The sequence below is a fragment of the Arvicanthis niloticus genome, chromosome 6 (genome assembly GCF_011762505.2).
Source record: "Arvicanthis niloticus isolate mArvNil1 chromosome 6, mArvNil1.pat.X, whole genome shotgun sequence".
Lineage (NCBI taxonomy): Eukaryota > Metazoa > Chordata > Mammalia > Rodentia > Muridae > Arvicanthis > Arvicanthis niloticus.
The window spans coordinates 29,172,200-29,193,090 of NC_047663.1; the positions used below are offsets into that span (position 1 = coordinate 29,172,200).

Here is a 20,891-nt window from a genome sequence, read left to right on the forward strand (position 1 = left end):
GAAGAACACATTTTTTTTATTTTGTAGTTTTCCTCCCAGGGTTTTGCTCATATAGTTATGAGAACATATAAAAGAAAATTGAATCACACTGTACATTTGATTTAATACCTCGCCTTTATTACTAAAACTATAAAGTTAAAATATACAGTGTTTATTTTTCTGGTCAAATAACTCACACTATCTTGGCTTATAAGTATTATAACCATCTAGTTCATACTTCTCTTTCCAACTTAATAAATTTCAGATATAAAATATGTGGATTTTTTTGTCGTATGTTCGTGCATGTGTGTGTGAAGTGTAAAATGCATGTGTTCATGTCTGTGGTGTGTATCCATGTGTGCTTGGGGGATTGTCTCACATCCACGTAGGCATGTATGGAGGACAGAGGTTGACATCTAGTATCTTTATTGCTTTCCATCTTACTTATTAACTCATTTATTTAGTGATTGAGTATTTCCATGTGTGGAGGCCACAGCTGCCTTTCCCTGCCGAGTCATCTTGCTGTCTGTCTCTGTCTTTGAGACAGGGTCTCTCAACGATGCTGGAGCACACCAAATCAGCAGGATTGGCCTTCCTGCAAAATACATGTCCTGTCCTGTTTCTACCTCCCCAGTGCTGTGCAAAACTATTTATGTGGGTATCACTGTGCCAAGATATTTTAGTGGGTATTGGCATTTCAACTCAGATCATCATGCTTTTTACAGGCTATTCCATCCTCCCAGCCCAGAAAATGTGTTTTATGGTGAATAAAAACAACAGTAAAATAAAACGCTGGAAAGGTTCTATTCATTCCTATTTAGATAAAAGCAAGTAAAACTTCAGACCTTGGTTCTTACATATAAGCAGATAATTCCTTCCAATATCACCCAGCATAAAAAATAACCAGGGAGGGCAATGAATTCATTTTCCTGAAGCATCTGAAAGAGTCTACTGAGAACTACCCTGGGAGGAATGTCTGGTTCCAGGATCATCCTACATGCAGAAAGTTTAACCTTGTATCAGTTAGGGGGCCTCCGTGCTCTTAGTGTATGTTTGAGCAATAGGTGTAATCAATCACTCCACTACGTGAGTGCATTTGGGAGACAGAATCACTCCACTGGAAAGGGCAGTGCTCTGCAGGTAGTGATAGGAGAAGAGAGCATCTGAGAGGGAAGCCTGCATCACTACATCAACTGTGTAAGTGCTTTAGGCATCTACCTTTAGTTAGACTTTACTGGGAGTAAAATGATACAGGTAACTTTCCCAATAGTGCTTGACAGTCGAAACACACATATTTCTGAATCATGACAGCTGATATGAGGACTATGTGGTATGTGACTTCAAAAAGGAATGTGATCTTTTTCAAGTGAAATCAAGAAGTCATGAAAGTGAGCCAAGTCTGAACTTTTAATGCTGGGTTTTATGGGATTGCTCAGATTCCAACCAGCAAAGAAAGGAGCCTGAAGTGTCATCTAAAGTAGAAAAAAGATCCAAAGGTGCTGAAAGGTTCAGCAGAACTACTGATGTGATGCCCAGGACACATTGAAGAATAGTTAACCAAAGCCTCAAACACTCACACAGACCTCTGGTAACATGAATTGTCACAATGAGTGAAAGTCTTTGTCTCTACACATGCCCTATGTGTTGCCTTGTGTATGTTCTTCATTTCTCTCTGTGGAATCCCACTCACTTTGGGGCTTAGAGGATCAATGGTACGTAGACAGAAGGCAAATATATATGTCTTCTCAAACTTGTCCTGTCAGTGTGAAGATTCCTGTTGTACATTCACAAGAATGTGAAGAGTAACATAGTTAAAACAGATTTGACTCTTTGCACATCCAACCCTGATCTTCCATAACTCACCATCTTAGATGATGTTGTTACTTGCCAGGTTGTTGAAACACCAACACAAAACGCAATTATTGATCATCATTCTTGCTTGTATTTATCCAGGCCTAGGTGACATTATTGCTCACATATACTTGAGTAAAAGTTTTTTTTCTATCTCATTTCCATTACCATTCTTCACTTTTAAACTCTTCATGAAGGCAGAAGCCTATTGCAAAAATATGTACATTTTCAGAAGAAACCATACCAGTTGCCCTTGTCAAATAACAGGGAGGGTTCTTTGTTTGAAATTGCAAAAAACAGCCAAAGATAAAAAGACACATGAAGGAAATCAATTGGAGGGAAAAAAGGAAGAAAGAAAACATATAATTCAATTATTAACTGAGTGTTTGTGTATATGTGAGCATACTGCATCTCTGTGTGTAAGTGCACGTGTGTTTGTGGGTCTCTTGCTTGTGTGGACATATGTGTGGAGGCCGGAGGCTGACACTGAGATTTCTTCCTTCAATTCAACACTTGTTTTTTTTTTTTTTTAACACCTTTTATTGAACTTGGAGTTCTCCTTTCAGTTAGACAAGTTACACAGCTAGTACTTTGTGAATCTGCCTGTCTCTGCCGCCAAGCTCTGGGGTAACCAACACACACCAATGAGTCTGCCCTTTATGTGGGTTCTGGTGATACAAGCTCAGGTCCTCGTGCTTATTCTGTAAGCACACTTTTCTGGGTCCTCAACTAGTATTCTCATAGTGATTCAGAAAAAACAATATATCTATAAAACAAGGCTATGGTCATTAAAATGACAAAGCAAAATAATACCATTTTTATATATCTAAATGAAGTCAAATTTTAAAAAAAAGCAATCACTTACAAAGAATAAATATTGATGAAAGTCAGAATACATGTATAGAATTTAAATAAAAGACATTTTCCAGAATTCAGTGGAAAACGACAGATCCAGAAGTTGTAAGAGGAAGGGAAGAAGATTGAAATAAGGGTTGAAACAAACACACAGGAAAGGATAAGAAGACAGTGACATATAATCCAAAACCTATCCAGAATGACAGGATAAGAACATACAGAAAACAATTAAAGAAGTAATAGAAGAAAATTTTCCTACAGTGAATTGATTATTATATTTTCCAATCAGCAAGATCTAGTTTACACATTTTTTCTGGCCACTTTTTTCTTACTATTTTAGACCAGTGGACCAATTAAAAGAGACAAACTTTTCAAAATAAAACAAAACCTGCCCCATTAAAACCTGAGATTTAGGCATACTAAACACAAATAACAACAACAAAACAGTTACATATTTAGGCACGTCCCAGTGATATTTCTGAACCTCCAGGGTAAAGATATTATCTTAAGAAAGCTAATTTTAAAAATTAAAATAAATTATCATTTTAAAACTTAACATTGGGCTAATATTCATTCTCACAAGGATGATGTTTCCTATTTGAGACATTGTTATTGGAGCTGATTGTAGAGCAGTACCAAGAAAAACCTGAAGCCCCTGAGAATGCCTCCAAGAAAATACAGCTACCATAACACAAAATGCATGATTAAAAATAAAGAGTATAAATAGACTACAATAATGATTGCTAATATCTGATAGAGCAACATATTAGAAAAAGTAATATGCAACATACTTCATTCCAGGTGTTTTACACTGATTAAGTGAAGGCATATTTTCTCCTGAATGTACCATAGAAAAGGTATTTTTTCTTCTAGGAAAAACAAATATAAAAAATGTATGTTCTAAATATAAAATAATATAAATGAACATACTTCTGGGCTATTGATTCAGTGTAGTATTCTGGGAGAGAAGAGCTGACTGAGTCTTCAAGAGTAAGGCAGGCAGCCTCAGATGCATCTCACCAGGGTTTGTACGTGGTTTTGGTCTTACCCTGTGAAATGGAGCTGTTCAAATGGGAGGTAGAGCAGTTCACAAATTTGGAATTCAAAGCAGTAACTGGGAAGCCCCTGGAACTAGTGTTGGAGGTTTTACAATCACATAAAGCAAGTGAGCGCTAGGCTGTCAGAAGTACTGAGAATTCACAGGAAGAAGTGCTGGAAAACCATTTTCTTTTTAATGAGACGAGATAAGGAAGAACAGACACTGCAGGATGCAGAGCAATCCTCAATTCGAGAAATGGTAGGCCTAAAAACATGCACTATTTTAGAAAGGAAAAGAAAAGTGTCCAGAAGAAGAATCTTAGGTGATTGAAGTCAGGGCTGAGATAGGGCCAAAAGCTGATAGCACTTCCTAGTTACAGTGAAGAGAGCATCAGTTAACAGGAATGTAGGAGGGTCTCTGTAATAGGCTATTGGATCCACTGGTTGTATGTCCAGTAGGTATAGCTGTGTCATAGCTTAGGCCTATTTTTAGGTTTCTGTGAAGCCCTTGCACTCATTTCCATAGTGGCTCAACTAGTTGTTGAACAATCTTAACAACAGAAGCTATGAGTTCCCCATTCCTGCTCCATCAAGAACGTTTGTTGATGGTAGCCATTCTGATGGAATTGTAAGGCAGTTTTAATCTGAACTTATCTGACAGCCAGTGACAATGTAGTTTTAAAATTATTTATTGCCCATTTGCATTTTTCCTTTTGAGGACCATTTGGTCAAATCATTAGCTGATTTACACATTGGCCATGGGCTTCCTTGAGGAGGTATTTCTGCAGTCCCTTATGTATTCTAGATACTAACTCCTTGTCTGAATTACAGCTGGGAATATTCTTCCACCCCATAAGGCTTTCTCTCTATTCAGTTGAGAGTTTATTTTGCTGTGAGAGAACTTTGAAATTTCATGTACTCCCATTTTTCAATGCTTGTAGGTGATCCCTATACTTCTAGGGTTCATTTCAGAAATTCAGAGCTTATATACTGATGTTTTAAAGTATTTTCATGGTTCACCTTTAGAAGCTTATGTACTTCTGATTTTAATTTAAGGGCTTGGATCCAGTTAGAATTGTTTGTTCACTTATTTTCATACTTTTAAAAGTTGCCTTATATGAATTCTATGTATCTTGATCATATCCAACACTCACTCTCCCCCTCCTTGTTCCTCTAGGTGCCCCCAAAATAGCTCCATTCAAATTTCATGGGTTTTTCTTTCTTTCTTTTCTCTTCTCCATACTACTCAGAGGTCAGTGTTAACCATATAAGCATGGCTGTGGGGCCAACCACTGGGAAGTAGGGAATACCAGTGACCACATCCTCAAGGAGACATGACTCTCTTCTCTTAGCCAACCCTTAACTCTGGGTGGATCCTCAGCTCGGGATGGAGCCCAGAGAGTCCTTCCCAATTCATGTTTCAGTTAAAACTTCCTAGATATTGTGCAGGTTCAATGAGCTCTTGTTCAAGGTGAGAGATTTGCACTATTTCTTTTTTTTTTTTAAATCTAGTCTTGCTAGCACTTGTTTGTTAAAAAGGTAGTCTCCCTGCTCCATCCCCTGTACATGTTTCTGACACCTCTGTCAAATTATGTGTGTGTAGCTGTTTTTATTTATCTCTTGACCTTCTATTTTAATCTGCTATTCTACATCTCTGGTTTGGCACTGCTCTCACTGTGGCTATTCAGTATGGTTCCAGGAGAGCAGTGTGATGCCCCAGGCTTGCTCTTTTTGCCTAGCATTGCAATTGCTTCATCTACCTAGAATGCTTTGTGTTTCCACATGAATTTTAGAGTTGTTTTGTATAGTTCTGTGAAGATTGTCATTGGAAGTTTTATGGTGATTGCATTGAATCGGTAGATGGCTTTTAGTGCCAATGAGTGGCTGATGAAAATGTAGTACACACACACACACACACACACACACACACACACACACACACACACACACAAATAAAATCTGCCAGAAAATGGATTGAATTGAAGAACATATTAAGCAAGGTAACTCAGGCTCAGAAAGTCACATACTGTTTGTTTGTTTTTCACACTGGATCCTAGACTCTAAACTGTCTAATATGCATATCCAGGCAGGAGTAGCTTGGCCAAATCCCAGGAAATGACAGAAAGGTCCATGAGTCTGGAAATAAAGAGACCTTACACTTGGGGCATAGGAGGTTAAAAAAAAAAGGCAGAGGAACAAAGTAGAAATGGGCAACAGAGGAGTTCAAGGACGTACAATATGGAAAGGGGGCACTGGGAAACCTAAGGAGGAGACACCATTGACAGAAATAAAATGGTACTAAAACCTGTATGGAAATATAATACTTTGTAAGCTAATTTTAAAAAATGCAGTAAAGGGCAAAGTTCTGACACTTGGCATTAACTAGAAGACCCAGTTCTGTCCATCAAGGGAGAAGAGAGCTGGCAGAATAATTTGGATATTGTATCATAAAGCATCACAGTCTCCAGGAGTCTTACAGTAGGTTGATGAGGAGAGAGAAGGCCTCCAATTCCAGCTATTCATCACATAAGCCAGGCTAGATCAAGAAAGGATATTAGCCCATTCAGATTGCCAAATGTCCAAGTAAGAATGACCCACTTAGGATAGTTGATACATAGAAGCCTTTGTCCCAATTTGTCCTTCTGAGAATTAACACTCTAGAATGCTAGATTACAGAGTACACCAGTATTGTCCTGGCATGCTTTTGTAAGAGAAGATTCCTGGCTGGAGGTTATAGTCTCGATGGCTTTGATTATCTTCCACCTGACATAAAGGCAAACCTGAGGTTAAAGCATCTTGCTGTGTGCTCTGTAAACACCCACATTATCACACAACGATTCAGTTGGCACTATTTACTACCCAAGCACCACAGTGCAGTTCAGGAAAACCATGCCTCCGGTTTGTGGAAGCAACTTGGGTATGCCTTTCAAATGGGCTTTGCAAAGAGAAGGCTATGGATTTTCATGTAATTGGGATGCCATGACTTTGGGACCACACTGTGGTTATAGGCCCATTTAACTTTTATGGAAACAAAGCATATTTATTCCATGGTTATTAAACAGCCACAGCTCTGCTTTTGAGTTTTTAGTGAGGGGAAAGTTCTTGAGCCCAAGGCTGTATACATTGCCGTACCTAAAATACTTGACCTCAAAATAGACACTATGCTCCCTTCATGCAACACAATTATTTTCTGTAGTAATCACAAATAAAACTTAAAAGAAAATCATCATTGTTCTGGATCTATCCTTAGCTTCAGAGGAATTTAAAAAGACTCAAATATTTAAGGTATTATCCACAATAAGATGTTATGTGTGTGAATTGAAAGCTGTCAAAGAAAAAAAAATCTTTGCTGGTTTTAAGACAGAAGGCCAATCAAAACTCCAAATAGTCAAATGAGATGATCTGACTGAAATAATAATTTAAAAAATCTCATTCTTTGTGTTTATAATTATAACTATATGTCTGTTTAGTTTAAATTAAACAATTTAAATCCTGGAATCCAGAGGAACATGGGAATGAAAAGGAAAGCTGCTCCCCAGCCAGCCACCAAAATGGAACCTTCAGGAACATGATCTGGGAACAAACACAAACAGGTAGCTAAGTCTCTGTGCTGGAGACTCTCTGGTAATTGAGGGTTCTTCCAATTAGCTTCCAAAAGGTACGCATGACTACTTAAGGACGAAGTAACAAAAATGTGCTAGTTAAAAGATTATACATATATATGACTTGAACTGAGCAGGGTATATAGCAACTGCTTAGAAGTTAGAGCAACGAAAGACTTGGAGAGGAGGAGACTTTTTTCTCTAGAAATTGAGAATTCCCGGCACCTGAAGATATCAAAATATCAGCCAAACCTTAATTAGGCCTCATTATTTTGAGTCCGTTTTGTACAGACCATGAACCTCCACTACCTATACCCAGCATGGATCACTACTACTGTGCCTCTCTCGGTAAAACAGAGCCTATAAGTCCCCAAAATACCAGAACTATATCTCAAGGAGTTCTAGAATCACCACCTTGATGAGTCAAGTATTACTATGAGGTATCAGAAAAGCTGTATGTCTCAGAAGAACAGGTGCAAACGCCATCATATAGGTAGCATATTTCATTGCTGTGACAGAATATTTATACAAAGTGATGGAAGAAAGGGTTTATTTTGGCTCTCAGTTTGAGAACTTGTCCATCATGGCAAAGAAGGCAGAGTGGGTAGGTGCTTGAGGCAGGTAGTCCCAAGGCATCCACAGTCAGGAAGCAGGGAGCAATCAATCTTGGTGCTCAGCTGGCTTTCTTTCTTAAATTCAATTTAAGACCCAAGCCTATGGGATGGTGTTGCCCACATTTGGAGTCTGCCTTTGAACCTTAATGAACTCTGTCTAGAAACAGTCTTAGAAACATGACCAATGGTTTGTCTAACAGGTGATTCTTAGATCCTGTCAGGTAGACAATCAGTATTAACCATCATGACAACCATACAGGAATACTCTTTATTTGAAGCTATGCACAGACCTAAACAAACTTTGTGTTAATATAAGCGAGTAGGTATGTGGATACATTCACCGAAGTCATATCTCTCTATGCAATATGTCCTCTGAATCCATATTTAAGAAGCATTCTGGATTAGAAAGATGTCTTAGGAACTCAATGCAGTGTCAAAGCTGAGGAAGACTCTTCCTTTCCTATGTCCATTGTCATGGCTTAACTATGGAATGTCTGCAAAAGCTCGTGCATGGAAGCCTTGATCCCCAGGCAGAATTATAAGGTACTAGTTTCATCAATAGATTAGTTCATTGATAAATCGGATGGTGACAGGTAGGGTCATTTGTAAGAAGTATGTCATTGTAAGTGTAATTCTGAAAAGTATATCTGTCTCTGGTTCCTTTCTATCTCCCTCTCTCTTCTCTCTTCTCTCTTCTCTCTCTCTCTCTCTCTCTCTCTCTCTCTCTCTCTCTCTCTCTCTCTCTCTCTCTCTCTCTCTCTCTCTCTCTCTCTCTCTCTCTCTTTTCTGGCCACCATGAGATGAACAGCTCTCTCTATCCCTTCTCTCTCCCCCTTCTCCCTCTTTTTCATTCTCCTTCCTCTCTCTCTTTCCTCTTCTTCCCTTCTTCTCGTCTCTCTCTCTCTCTCTCTCTCTCTCTCTCTCTTTGGCCACCAAGAGATGAGCAGCCTACTTTGCAACATATTCTTAGTGTCAGAAAGTTCTCCCAAACCACAGGCCCATTGCAGTCAGGAGACCATGGAGTGCAACCTTGTAAATCATGACTCCAAATGGCTTTAAATTGGTTTTACAATTTTACTATATATATATATATATATATATATATATATATATATATATATATATATGTTTGTATATTTTGTCACAACAACAAAGGCTGATAAAAACCACATGTCAATTGTTATTAAAAACAATAACATTTTAACATTGTTTGCATTTGAGAAAAACATCTAAATTCAGCTGCCATCATCCTCAGTTTAGAAATAAGGGACACGAGGCTATGAGCAGTTAGGTGGTCTCCAAACATCATGGAGGCAGTACTTGGTGGCCTGGGACTCAGAGCTCCATTTAAGACTCTAATGCACTTTATGTTACCCAGCTCTGAAGTGAGGTAATAATAGGGCCCATTATAGATGGGGTGATAAACAGAAATGCTTACTACCAGCAGGGAGGTTATCATCTGCTATTCAGTAGTAGTTCAGATCTTATTATGTTTCCTGTGCCAGTATTGCTCATTTTCACCTTCTCTATCTGGCAGACACCTTCACATTTGAAAAGTCCTGTCTCGGGAGAATTGTTCGCCTGTGAAACCTTCTCGAAGACAGAATTAGTTGTTTTCTCCTTTATGTGCCCAGCGGATCTCATCATATATACTACCCGCCTCCCATGCATTATCAGGCTAAATCATATGTCTCTAAAGCCAACCGTGAACTCTTGAGACCACAAACTGCAGTTTATTCGAATTTGTATTCCTAGTAGAAAAGTGAGCGGCAAGTAGCAGGCTCACGGTATACTTTGAACAATAGACATCCTATTTCTTAGAGGAAATACAAGACTGAAACTATTCATAATTGAGGCCCAATCAGTGTAGCATCCCCTTTCCAGGCATAGAAAAATATGCCCATTCAGTTCTTGCTTCTTCTTAGAGATAAGAGGTCAGAAACTGACAGACACTTACATCATTGACTTCCCTTCCAAACACTAATATGCAAACATAAAATTATCCTATAATGAAATCAATATTCTATTTTTAATACTGCTAATATCTTCCAAGATAATCATATATCAGATTGGGACACAGAAAATATTAAAGATAAAACGAATCTTTGGAATCCATGCTGCTTAACAGCCTGATTTTATATGTGAGAAAGATCAAGATTCTGAGAGTGTAAACTGACTTGCTTGGGATTTCATGTTGGGTCGGTGGGAAGGCCAAACTTGTGAGTATTTTCTAATAGCCTTTGGTCTTTCTATGGTCTGAAGGAAGGATGGGGGAATAGAAAAACAAACAAATGGAAGGATCACCTTAAGGAGAGCATACTTGTGTGCTTATCCACCCAGTCTATGCTCAGCAAGATATGATGGTCAAAGAAAGAGCTCAGCTTTTGGTTATACTGAGCATTTCTATAAACATGCCATTTCTTTGACCACACACTGTGCCATAGATCTCTGTTTGTTGTTAACTCCAGATACTATTCCAGAAAGAAATTAAAGTGCAATTGTCTCCCTTATTAGCAATTATCACACATAGTTGTAAAGCTAAGAAAATGATTTTCTGAAGTTCTGGGCCAGGCAGGGCTTTAGAGAAGTCTGGTTGGAGAGATTTGTTGCTACAGACTAACAAAGAACCTGTGTTCTATGGCTAGCACCATTATTTGGCTACTCTGCCACCATGGGTAAACCTCTCATTTCCTGAATCTTTCATATCTGTTTATTAATGAGAATGTGGATGAGTGTAATCCAGGAAGTGATAATGTACTATGAAGGGTATTTAATAAAAGTGACAGTTTTCCTGTGTGGAATTGTCCATATGAAACTGCAGTCCCAGTTCATTCATGAACAAATCATCAAGCAAACTCAGATGGAAGGATGTTCTAAGAAGTGGCTATGCAGCACATGGCAACATTAACAGTATAGAAACACTGAGACAGTAAAGAAACACTGAGAGACACTCAGTGATCAGACTGGACTAAGGAGACATCATGAGAATGCAAAGAGTTACCCCAAATTGGAACAAGGACTAGAAAAGGGAATTCACTGCAAATATTGGGATACCCAAGATAAAATCTGTAAATCAGTTGCTAGTTCCACAGAGCGGTTCATTTCTAAGTTGTGATAAATGTGTTGTATATAATAATGTAGGATATGATGGGTATGTTGAAATTTCTGGCATTATCTTTGTAACATTTTGCAAACCCTGACATTTCCCAAGTAAAATGTATCTTTGAAAGATGACAATTATAGAGGGATCCTCAAATGTAATAGACCACATTCAAATGTTAGATTATACCTGGAGATGAGATAATTTTCTGACGAGTTTTTAAGTGGATTAATCTGGTATAGTATTTATTTATTTAGCGTACTGCCCAGTTTGTTTCTTAAATAGAAAATAAAGGGAGCCAAACTGCATGCCATCTAGGAAGCAGTGTCTTAATCACATTCAGATAGTCTGGGGGGAGGAGCACTATGATGCAGAAGAGGGTACGCCTCTCTAGACCCGCTGCTACGACCTTAGTCAATAATGTCACTTGTCATAAGTTGTCTTCTCATCTGGAAAAAATTATAATAGCACAAATGTGGCTTAGGTTGAAAGAAGTAAATGACTATTATAAAAATATACACATATTATACACATATTATAATATACACACATTACAAAAATGTGTTGTGTGTGATCAGTAATTATGTGCCCATGCGCTTTGGAGATGACATATAAAAAGAAGGAATAATTTTTTCCCCAAAGTATCCATAGCCTAGTCCTCAAAACTTCGAATGTATTACCTTAGATGGAAAAAAGAGACTTCAAAGGTATGATTACCATTAAGCACTTGTGATTCATAGATTGTTCCAAGGGTCTCACTATGTGCTTCTCCTAGTCTTGAACTCTCATTCATCCTATCTCAGTGTCTTGAGTGCTAGGATTATAGGTTTATGCCACCATGCTTAGCAAACATTCACCTATAAGAGGCAGGAGTGTCAGAGTCTAAGAAGGAGTGATGATAACAGAAGTGGAGGCTAGAGTCCTGGATAGAAAAAGGGACTCATGTAACTCCAAATGCTGTGAAAGGATATTGCTTTTCTTCTTTTACTAGTTTCCTACTTCAGATAGTCTTCAGTAAAAGAAAGAAAGGCAATATCTTTTCCAAAGGATATTAATTCCCAGTTCAAGATTTGAAGATAGTGTTTCAGAACAATGTCTTCTATTTCATCTTCAAATGTCATGCTGCAATTAATAGGGAATTCATTTTATGTGCTTTTTTTGAGAAATTCATACATGGACACTATTTTGAGCATACCCAACTCTATTTTCCTCCAATTTCTCCAGTGTCCTCCTAAATCCCCCTCTCAAATGAATGTTCTCTCCATGTGTCTCTCTCTCTCTGTGTCGTTCTATGGCTCTAATTAGTGTTACCCATATGCACGTCTATAGGTCTGAACACTGGGGCATGGGCAACATTTTAGGGGGTTCATTTCTGAGGAAAACAAATTCCCTGCAGTCCCTCAGAAATTGCCAACTGTCCAGAGCTCCTTGACTAAGGGAAGGGTGTCTATGTCCCTACCTATGCTGAATTACTCACTAGTATGACCTTGTGCAGGCAACTATTGCTATTGAGAGTTAATGGGTGCAACATTCCTGTCATTTCAGAAGATACTACTTTGGAGCAGTCCTCCAAAATGGATGGTTATCCCAACAGTCAACTCTGCTGGGCCTTTTAGAAACAGATTTCGTGGTCCTCTGCACAAAGAAATGAGATCCATTGTGTTTGGCCAAATTTTAAGGTGGTCCCATGACCTTCAGCCTCAATAGTACACGGAGCTTTAGTATAAATGGGAGTTTTTGAACTGACAGGATTTTACCCTTCCTATTACTATACATAGTAAAAATACATTTTACAAACATGAATAAAATTCTTCATCAATTGACTGTGAATTAATCCAAAGGAGCATTACTATGAATGGGTTTGATCTTCAATGAAAGACAACATAGAACTCCTCAAGTTCCCAGGCACAGATTCAAAGTGAGAGAGCTACCTTCTTGCTAGCTTTGAAGCAGCTGTCCATATGTAGGAGCAACACCCCTGAGTCTGAGCCCTCATCCCTAGAGAGGAAGTAGACTACTCTAAATCATTTCTGAGCCTCGCTTTAGATTATCATGAGTCAAAATGATGCCTTTAATTGAGCCATGCTCATAGAGAACCCAGTTAAGCCATATCCAGATTCTGACCCAAGGAAACCGTGAGATAGTAAACTGTGTGATTAAGTAAGTGGGGACTCTTAACATTGCAATAGAACACTGTGGATTCTGTTTACTACAGGAGGAATGATGGGGAATGAATGACCTCAGAGGCTATTCTAGACCAGCAAGAACCTTGTCCTCTAGTTTGTTTTCCTGCTTAGGGTTGTTGAAAAAAGAGGAGCTATTTGTACCACAGGCATCAAGCCTGAGACTTTTTTAAACAAAGGGAATAGGCCCTTTGCAAAGTACAGTTAATTAGACTTCAGTATACAACCACAGGTGGTTGAAGATAATTGTATTCATCTAGTAGTCTTGAGATTTAAAGACAACCCAGCAAGAAAATGATGGAAAATTGTGTTCTGGGAGAGTTTACTGTCCAAGATAAGACATTTATAGTTGATTTTAGAGAAAGCAACATAGGATGGCATGGTGAGCTAATTAAACCTCTTAGCTCCAGTCCCGTTTGTAAATACTAACAACAGTGAAAAGTTCTGACAACCATTTCAATGGCCAAGAACTTAGTTTCATGATCTTGTGGTGATTTCTATATCACATAACTGTTTCTCTGTCCTCTAGTTACTCCCAGGACCTCAATTCCAACATTCAGTATGGTCTGTAAGCCCTTCCACAAGTCAGTGCCTGCATCCACTACCAAAGTACCTGACATTTGTCATTTTGCACTCACCACAATGAGCTTTGTCCTGTTTCCTGTGTATAGCTTGCTCATGATTGCCATCACACAGACTTTTTTTTTACTGGCTGGAATGATGCTCTAAGTCCATTTATAAGACTGGCAGTGTCTTTGCTAACCTCTGGTCCTAGATTTCTGTGACTTTGCAGGCAGGCACTCTCTGGTATCCAGGCTATTTCTACCAGACTTTAAAACATGCAATGTTGGCCAGCAAGATGGCTCCCCTGATGACTCCAGTTTTATCCCAAGAACTAACATAAAAACACAAGGCAAGGACTCACTGCACAGAATTGTTTATTGATTTCAACACATGTGCAATGGCACACACATGCCTGCCCATATGCTCCTTAGACATAATGAAATTGAGAAACACAGTGATTTCTCTTTGTATTATGCACAGGAGTTTATACTGTATATATTATTACAATCATTATTATTGTGATAATAATTATTATTACTATTATTTATTATATTCATTGTATTAATCACTTTAAGGGTGAGGAACCTTTTTTTTTCTTATCTTTTTCTTTCTTGTGTGTCTTTTCTGTGTAGGAGAATTTTAAACCAGCAACATGGTTGCTCTGGCAAGGAATCACATTCAAAAATATAAACACATCCTGGATTACAGTATGATCTTACTGGAATAGAGACATGCCCTCCTTACATACTTTTAATCCCTAACAATGAAGGCATGGTTATTTTGTAGAAGAAAGCAGCCATGTTTACAAGTAATATCTAACTGATGGGCAGACAGAGTGACAAATCAGAGAAAGATTTGCTAGAATGAGTCACAGAGAGGATACACCCAACTCACAGGAGAACAGAGAGGAAGAAAGGCTACTTAAGAGCAAGGAGAGATGAAAAGAAGGTGCTGGGAGGTTGGGGAGTGGGGAGGATAGGGAGGATGGGGAGGATGGGGAGGTGGGATGTGTGTGTGTGTGTGTGTGTGTGTGTGTGTGTGTGTGTGTGTATGATAGGTTTACTAGGACAATTTTATAGAGACAGGTTACAGAGAGAACAAGCTACACACAAATAAAGACAGAATGAGCCAGAGAATAAGAAGAAGCTAGAAGATTTTAAATGTATTACCAAAGTTTATATGAGGCCACACAGAGCAATTTAGCCAGAGGCCAAGAGAAACTGGATTGAATCAGTCTGCTTGGAAGATTAGATTTTATGGAGATTAAAAGCTTCCAGGCTTAGGCCTAGGGGTAGTTAGAGCAGAGAAGGAAACACTCTGGGCTCAGCCCAAGCTGTGTGGGTACAACTCTCATGTTCTCACTTCATTTGAGAAAATAAAAGCAACTTTTACAGTTTTGACCCAAGTCAATTTAGTGAAGTCGCGTGCCTATTATAGGGAAGGCCTGTGTTATATCCTGGTGGTACAGGTGATGAGAGGAGAGGAGGACCCTATCCATAAAAAGCTGGGCTATTATTGTAATCTTCACTATTTCCTATCTTAGCCCATATAACACCTTTTTACTTGAAGTCTGAAATACTTGGTTCTTCAAGCACCTTTCGGCTCCAGAGCATCAATAGATTTATCACCTTATAATCAGACCCTGTTGCTCTCTAGTCTTAATGCCCAGCTCTCTTCTTGCTCCAGGGAGCCACAGACATTTTCAAGCTTTCAAGTCTTTGGCTGTCTTGCTTCTTTTTCTGAAATACCATTCCTCTTCCTCCCTTGTAGAGTGCTACTGATCCTCCTGGCAGTACTACCCCTGGGATATCCTCTTTGCCTTCCCAGACTTGGAAAATTCCAAACACTTTTGAGAGGAGTCCTGGAAATATTATAAGATACCATACGCTTATCTTCTTTCTCCCACTGCCTCCAATGATTGATGTCAAGCTAAGTTCTTTAGGACCATATACCAGGGCCAAATATAACTTTGTAAAAAGCAGAATCTAGGGAAAACATTCTGGGTCAATGTGCTGAGGGGCCCAAGTCTAGTGATATGGAGTGAGCCTTAGCAGGTGTCAGACACTAAGAGGGATTTTTTATCTCCTCCAGAGCTTTATAAGGTTAAAAGAATACATAATCCATGGGTTGTCATCCATGGCTTCAGAAGGAAGGCAAGCCCAGATCCTTTTGTTTTAGGATGAATAGAAGGAGACTTCCATGTAAACATTAACTCACAAAGCAGATACTTGGGAGCCCTGTGACTGTATATTACTTTTAGCAAGTGACTCTCCTACTACATTACAAGCCTCAGAAGTTAGCTCATTTCTTTATTATTAACTATGCAGTAATGGTTCATAGTATAGTATTTCCTCCAAAGGGAAGATTCTCATCTTTGTAACATAAGTAGAAAGTGAATAGACAGTGTTTGGCACATATTCCAGAAGTGTGTTAAAGACATTTGTGTATTTACACTAAATTAAAAATGTGTTATATACATGTGATATATTTATAACACACATTTTATTATTTAATAAATATAATTTAAGTGGTACTAAACAAACTCTCTGTTAATTTCTCAACAGCATAGTTAACCTTGTTTTGCTTGTTTTGTGTGTGTTAACATATATTTCATTTATTTTGTTTTTGTTCTTGAAGTTTCATACATATATGCAATTGGATTTTAGTCATTTTCATTCCTCCACTCTTCCCTTCATCCCCTCCCATCTCATAGGAGTATTTCTTTTAATAAGTCCCTCTCTCACTTTTATGCCTTCCTTTTGTATGTGGCTGAGAGCAGGTGACTTGTTACCCAGTGGAGCCTATGTAACTTACTTGTGGCTACACCACTGAGGAAAATGGCATTTCCCTTTGCCTAACAACCTTTAATTGCCAAAAGTTTGATCCCATCAGCAGTTTGACATGGGTAGCATAGGGTTCTAAGCCATAGTCTTTTGGTTTAGAAGTTCATTATCTGAACAATTAAAACAAACTTGTTTTTATCTCTTATCTTCAATCAAATGTAGTTAGTTTCTACCATAGCTAGTTTTCCAAAACACTCCTTTGTGGCAGGATATTTTGCCACATTGTGAATCCCAAGAAAAATTTACTGGAAAAACCTGTTTCTAGTTGTGGTTTGGCTCAACCTTTAGCACATACCTTTAATCCCTCGGGCTAGAATATAGACAAGCTCTTAGAACACACCTTTAATCCAAAACAATGAAGGCAATTTAGTTTGTACAAGGAAGCACTCATGTTTGAAAGTGATGTGTAATTGAGTAGCAGACAAAATGACCAATCAGAGAAAGATTTGATAGAATAGAATGTGCCCAATTCTCAATGAGAAGAGAGAGGAAAGGGAAGGTACTTAAGAGATCAGTGCAGGCAAAGAAGAGAGGAAGGAGAAAGAGGCAGGTTTTACTGGGAGAGTTTTACAAAGACAGGTTGAAGCAAGAACAAGTTAGACACAAGTAAAGGCAGAATGAGCCAGAGAACAGATTGTTAGAGTTAGTTTGAGGTCAAGCAGAGCAGTTCATGAGAGGCAGAGAAAGAGAAGACAGATTGAATCAGTCAGCATGGAGAAGAGTTTGAGCCAGAACAGCTGAGTTGAATCATCCAGCCAGAGATCAGAAAGAACTAGGAGAGGTGAGCTTATTCAGCAGCAGTTCTCAGAGGCTGAAAACATTCTAGGCCTAGATCAGATTGTTCAGAGTCTAGAAGCTTCCAAAACTAGGCCTAAGTTAGCAGATAGAAGCAATAAGCCTCCAAGACAACAATTACATCAAGAGAATCAAAGCTACTTATGCACCCATTCAATTGATGCCAAAGCTTAGACTATATTATCATTCATTCCCTTTCAGAAGAAGTGTCTAAATCCCTGTGTGATAAACAAAACTAGCTTGCTGTGATCTGTACCACCCACGTATTCTTATCTTTTCACTAGTTCTATTCAGGTTCTGATTTTTAGGAAAGGCAGAATCCAACACTCTTGAAAGACAAAGTAGATTTCACTCCTCTTTGTCTGAACTGTCAGATGTATTTTATATTCTCATCCTTCTCCCTATTGAGTGCTGCAGAACATTGTCAAGCCCACCCAGCTTCCTTCTCTCTGTCATCCTTGATCACTTGAATCTACAAAACTACTTTGGACAGGAAGTAACAGAGAGCCCAACACAAAGTGCTTCTAGGAGTCAGAAGTCTAAATCTCACTGAACAAAATGAGTAGTGATGTTTAAGTAAACCTATGGTGGTTCGTAAAAGATAAGGGTTTGGGTCCCAGGTCAGATTGAAAGGATTAAAAATTTTCAAAAACTCCTAACAGGCTGAGCAGAACCAAGAGTGCAGATCAGCTTGGTCATGAGCTCTGTGTTTCAGGAACTTGGCTGACCACAAGATAGATGGTTGATTACGAATAGGCTCCTTGAGAATAGCTTATAAAAAATGTTTCCCATGACTGTTCCTTGGACCCTGTCACAAACTGAATAATGGGCTGGGACTTTCCACAGATACTCTCCAATAACCCTCCTTCACTCCCCCTGGGTTGTGATTTGACCCCCCCCCCCCCGTTGTGGTTTTTGCCTTTAAATTTTTTCTGCCTTCAAAGCCTGGAGGTCAGACCCCACTGCCCCTGCGTGGGTCATGGGTCTTGATCTCAGCATGCTGATCGAAATATACCTCTTGCTGATTGCATCCAGTTTGGTGTCTTGTGAGTTATTGGGTGGCCATGAATTCCTGACACTTGGGTGAGGTCCTCCCTTTGTGGGGGTCTTACAAGATGACTCAGCATGTAAAAACACAAACACAACAGTCTAAGTTCAACTCCTAGACTCTATGGTGGAAAGGGGGAATCAACTTCTAAACTTTGTCCTTTGTCCTCCATATATGTACCATACAGCATGCATATGTCTACATTCTCTCTCTCTCTTCCTCTCTCTCTCTCTCACACACACACACACACAATGCACACAGTATAATAGTAAGATGATTTAAATAATAAATGGGACCTTCCTAGATTTCTATTTTACTGTCTTTAGGGTGGCTTGTGGCTTTAGTGCTCAAGCACGTGTGTGTGTGTGTGTGTGTGTGTGTGTGTGTGTGTGTGTGTGTTGGTCAGTTGTTCAGAGAAAGAGAACTAATGGGATAGGAAAGAAAGGGTGTGGGAGTGAAAGAGAGGTAGGGAGGGAGGGAATTATAATATATAATATTTAGAGAGTGATTTTAAAAGTTGTTGTCACCTAGAAATAACTTCAACAGCAACACTGGGGCATCTCTGACCAAATGTATGGTAGCATACTCTAGCCATTATATAAATTAGCCATTTACAATGTTGTTGACAAAAAACAAACAAACAAAAACAGAAGAAAATCACCGTGGCTGTGTGGAGGTAAAGTTTCAAACAAGTTGGGATTTGTCTGCAAAGCAGAGCCTGCTGAGGTGACTAGTGGATAGCATATATTGAGATGGTCAACAAGTAATTTCAATACACACTCTAGAGGTAGGATCATGGTTATCATCTATATGACTGCACTGGTTCTCCAGCGGCATGCCTCTGTGGCCTAACTTGCCCTTTAAATGGTGAATTTAGTTTGAGTAAGAGCTATGTACCAGTTCCTCTTCATTAGTCCCAAGCAAGGTGTTCTGCATCAGGGAAGTGCTGCATAGATGGCACCAAAAGATGGCCAAAGTAGGGCATTCTGTCACTGAATGAACCATTTTCTTGCTACTGCTGTGGCTTTTATGTATTTCTTCCCATCACAAGCCACAACAAGTGTGCAACCAGACAGGAAATGAAGAAAAGTAGAACTCTTCAGTCAGCAGCAAATGAAAGATAGGAATTCTTTCCCATGGTTGCCTTAGCAGCATCATACTAGTCTGACTAGGGCTTTGAACATGTATAGATTGGAGATGGAGACGGAGACGGAGACGGAGACGGAGACGGAGACGGAGACGGAGACGGAGACGGAGATGGAGACAGAGATGGAGATAGATAGATAGCAAGTAGTCAAGTAGTATAAGGCAAAGAGGCAAAACACGGAAGACAGTAAACATTGCTATCTAAGGACAAGTCAACCACCACAGAGTTAGAAGTGATCTAGAAATGAGGGACATTTCTCAGTTGTTCTAATCCCATACTCACAGGTACAAGGAATGTAATGATTATTCTAACTTCTGAGCTACTGTGAGTGTAGCTAACAGTTTCTCTTGACAAAACAAAAATATTTTATATCATAGAGAGGGATGTCCCCAATTACAAATATCAAATGACAGTATCTATACTTACTTAAGTAGACATAGCACATGTAACTTACATTGTCATTAGTAACCTGGTTAATTTTGGGTGGGTTAAATTTACTTTCTGGGCACAGTGAGCTAAAGGACAACATGCCATGTGCTGTAGTATAGTCGTGAAGTTAGGAATGGTGATCTCTGAGTATCTCTAAGCAGCTACCTGACTTTTTTCTGAGTCACCCACTATCTTTCACCATAGGTGTCTTCCTCCAATGAAAACACTCCAGCAATACTTATTGTTGCCTCATGACAGAAGTAAAAACAGATATGCCGAAAGGAATTTTATGAGTTCCTTCTTTCTACACAATTTATATGAAAAAACTCTATAGAAGAAATTAGAAACATAGAAAGGCAAAGCAGTCAAGCGTGAACCAGGTGACCTGGGACACTGTACATCTGGCCTGTCACCACATTCAGAGCCCTCAGCTAGTTCTTTTCATCTTTTGTTCTGAGTACCAGGATGAGTGAGGACCATACACCAACACTCTTGAGGGCTTCCTTTCTGTCTCTCTCACAATTTGGTAAGTTAAAAATACTGTGGGCTATGTCATCCTTCCATGCCTTTTCCCTTTAAACTCTTGTTCTTTCCTTTGTTTCTGTTCCTTCTGATGTCTTTGCAGCATGGCCTATGTTTTTTTACAGTTAATACAGGTTATTGGTTCTGTCTATTATGTCAAGAATAGGACAATTATGTGTAAGGGAAGTGGGAGAGACAGGGACCCCTGTTCTCCTTCTCAACTCAAGTGTTTCTGGCTGTAGCCTGCCTTTGCTCCTCAGTCCAATGCCTGCATGCTGACAGGATTCACTCATGTCCTGTTATTTTTACATGGTGCTTGGC

The 20,891-nt window shown here is 39.0% G+C and overlaps 1 protein-coding gene across 3 annotated transcripts in view; it reads right to left on the reverse strand.

Annotated features, from left to right (window-relative positions):
• Positions 1-20,891, reverse strand: part of Ca10 (carbonic anhydrase 10) — a 500,017-nt gene that overhangs the window by 392,713 nt on the left and 86,413 nt on the right. The gene's annotated exons all lie outside the window — the stretch shown is intronic.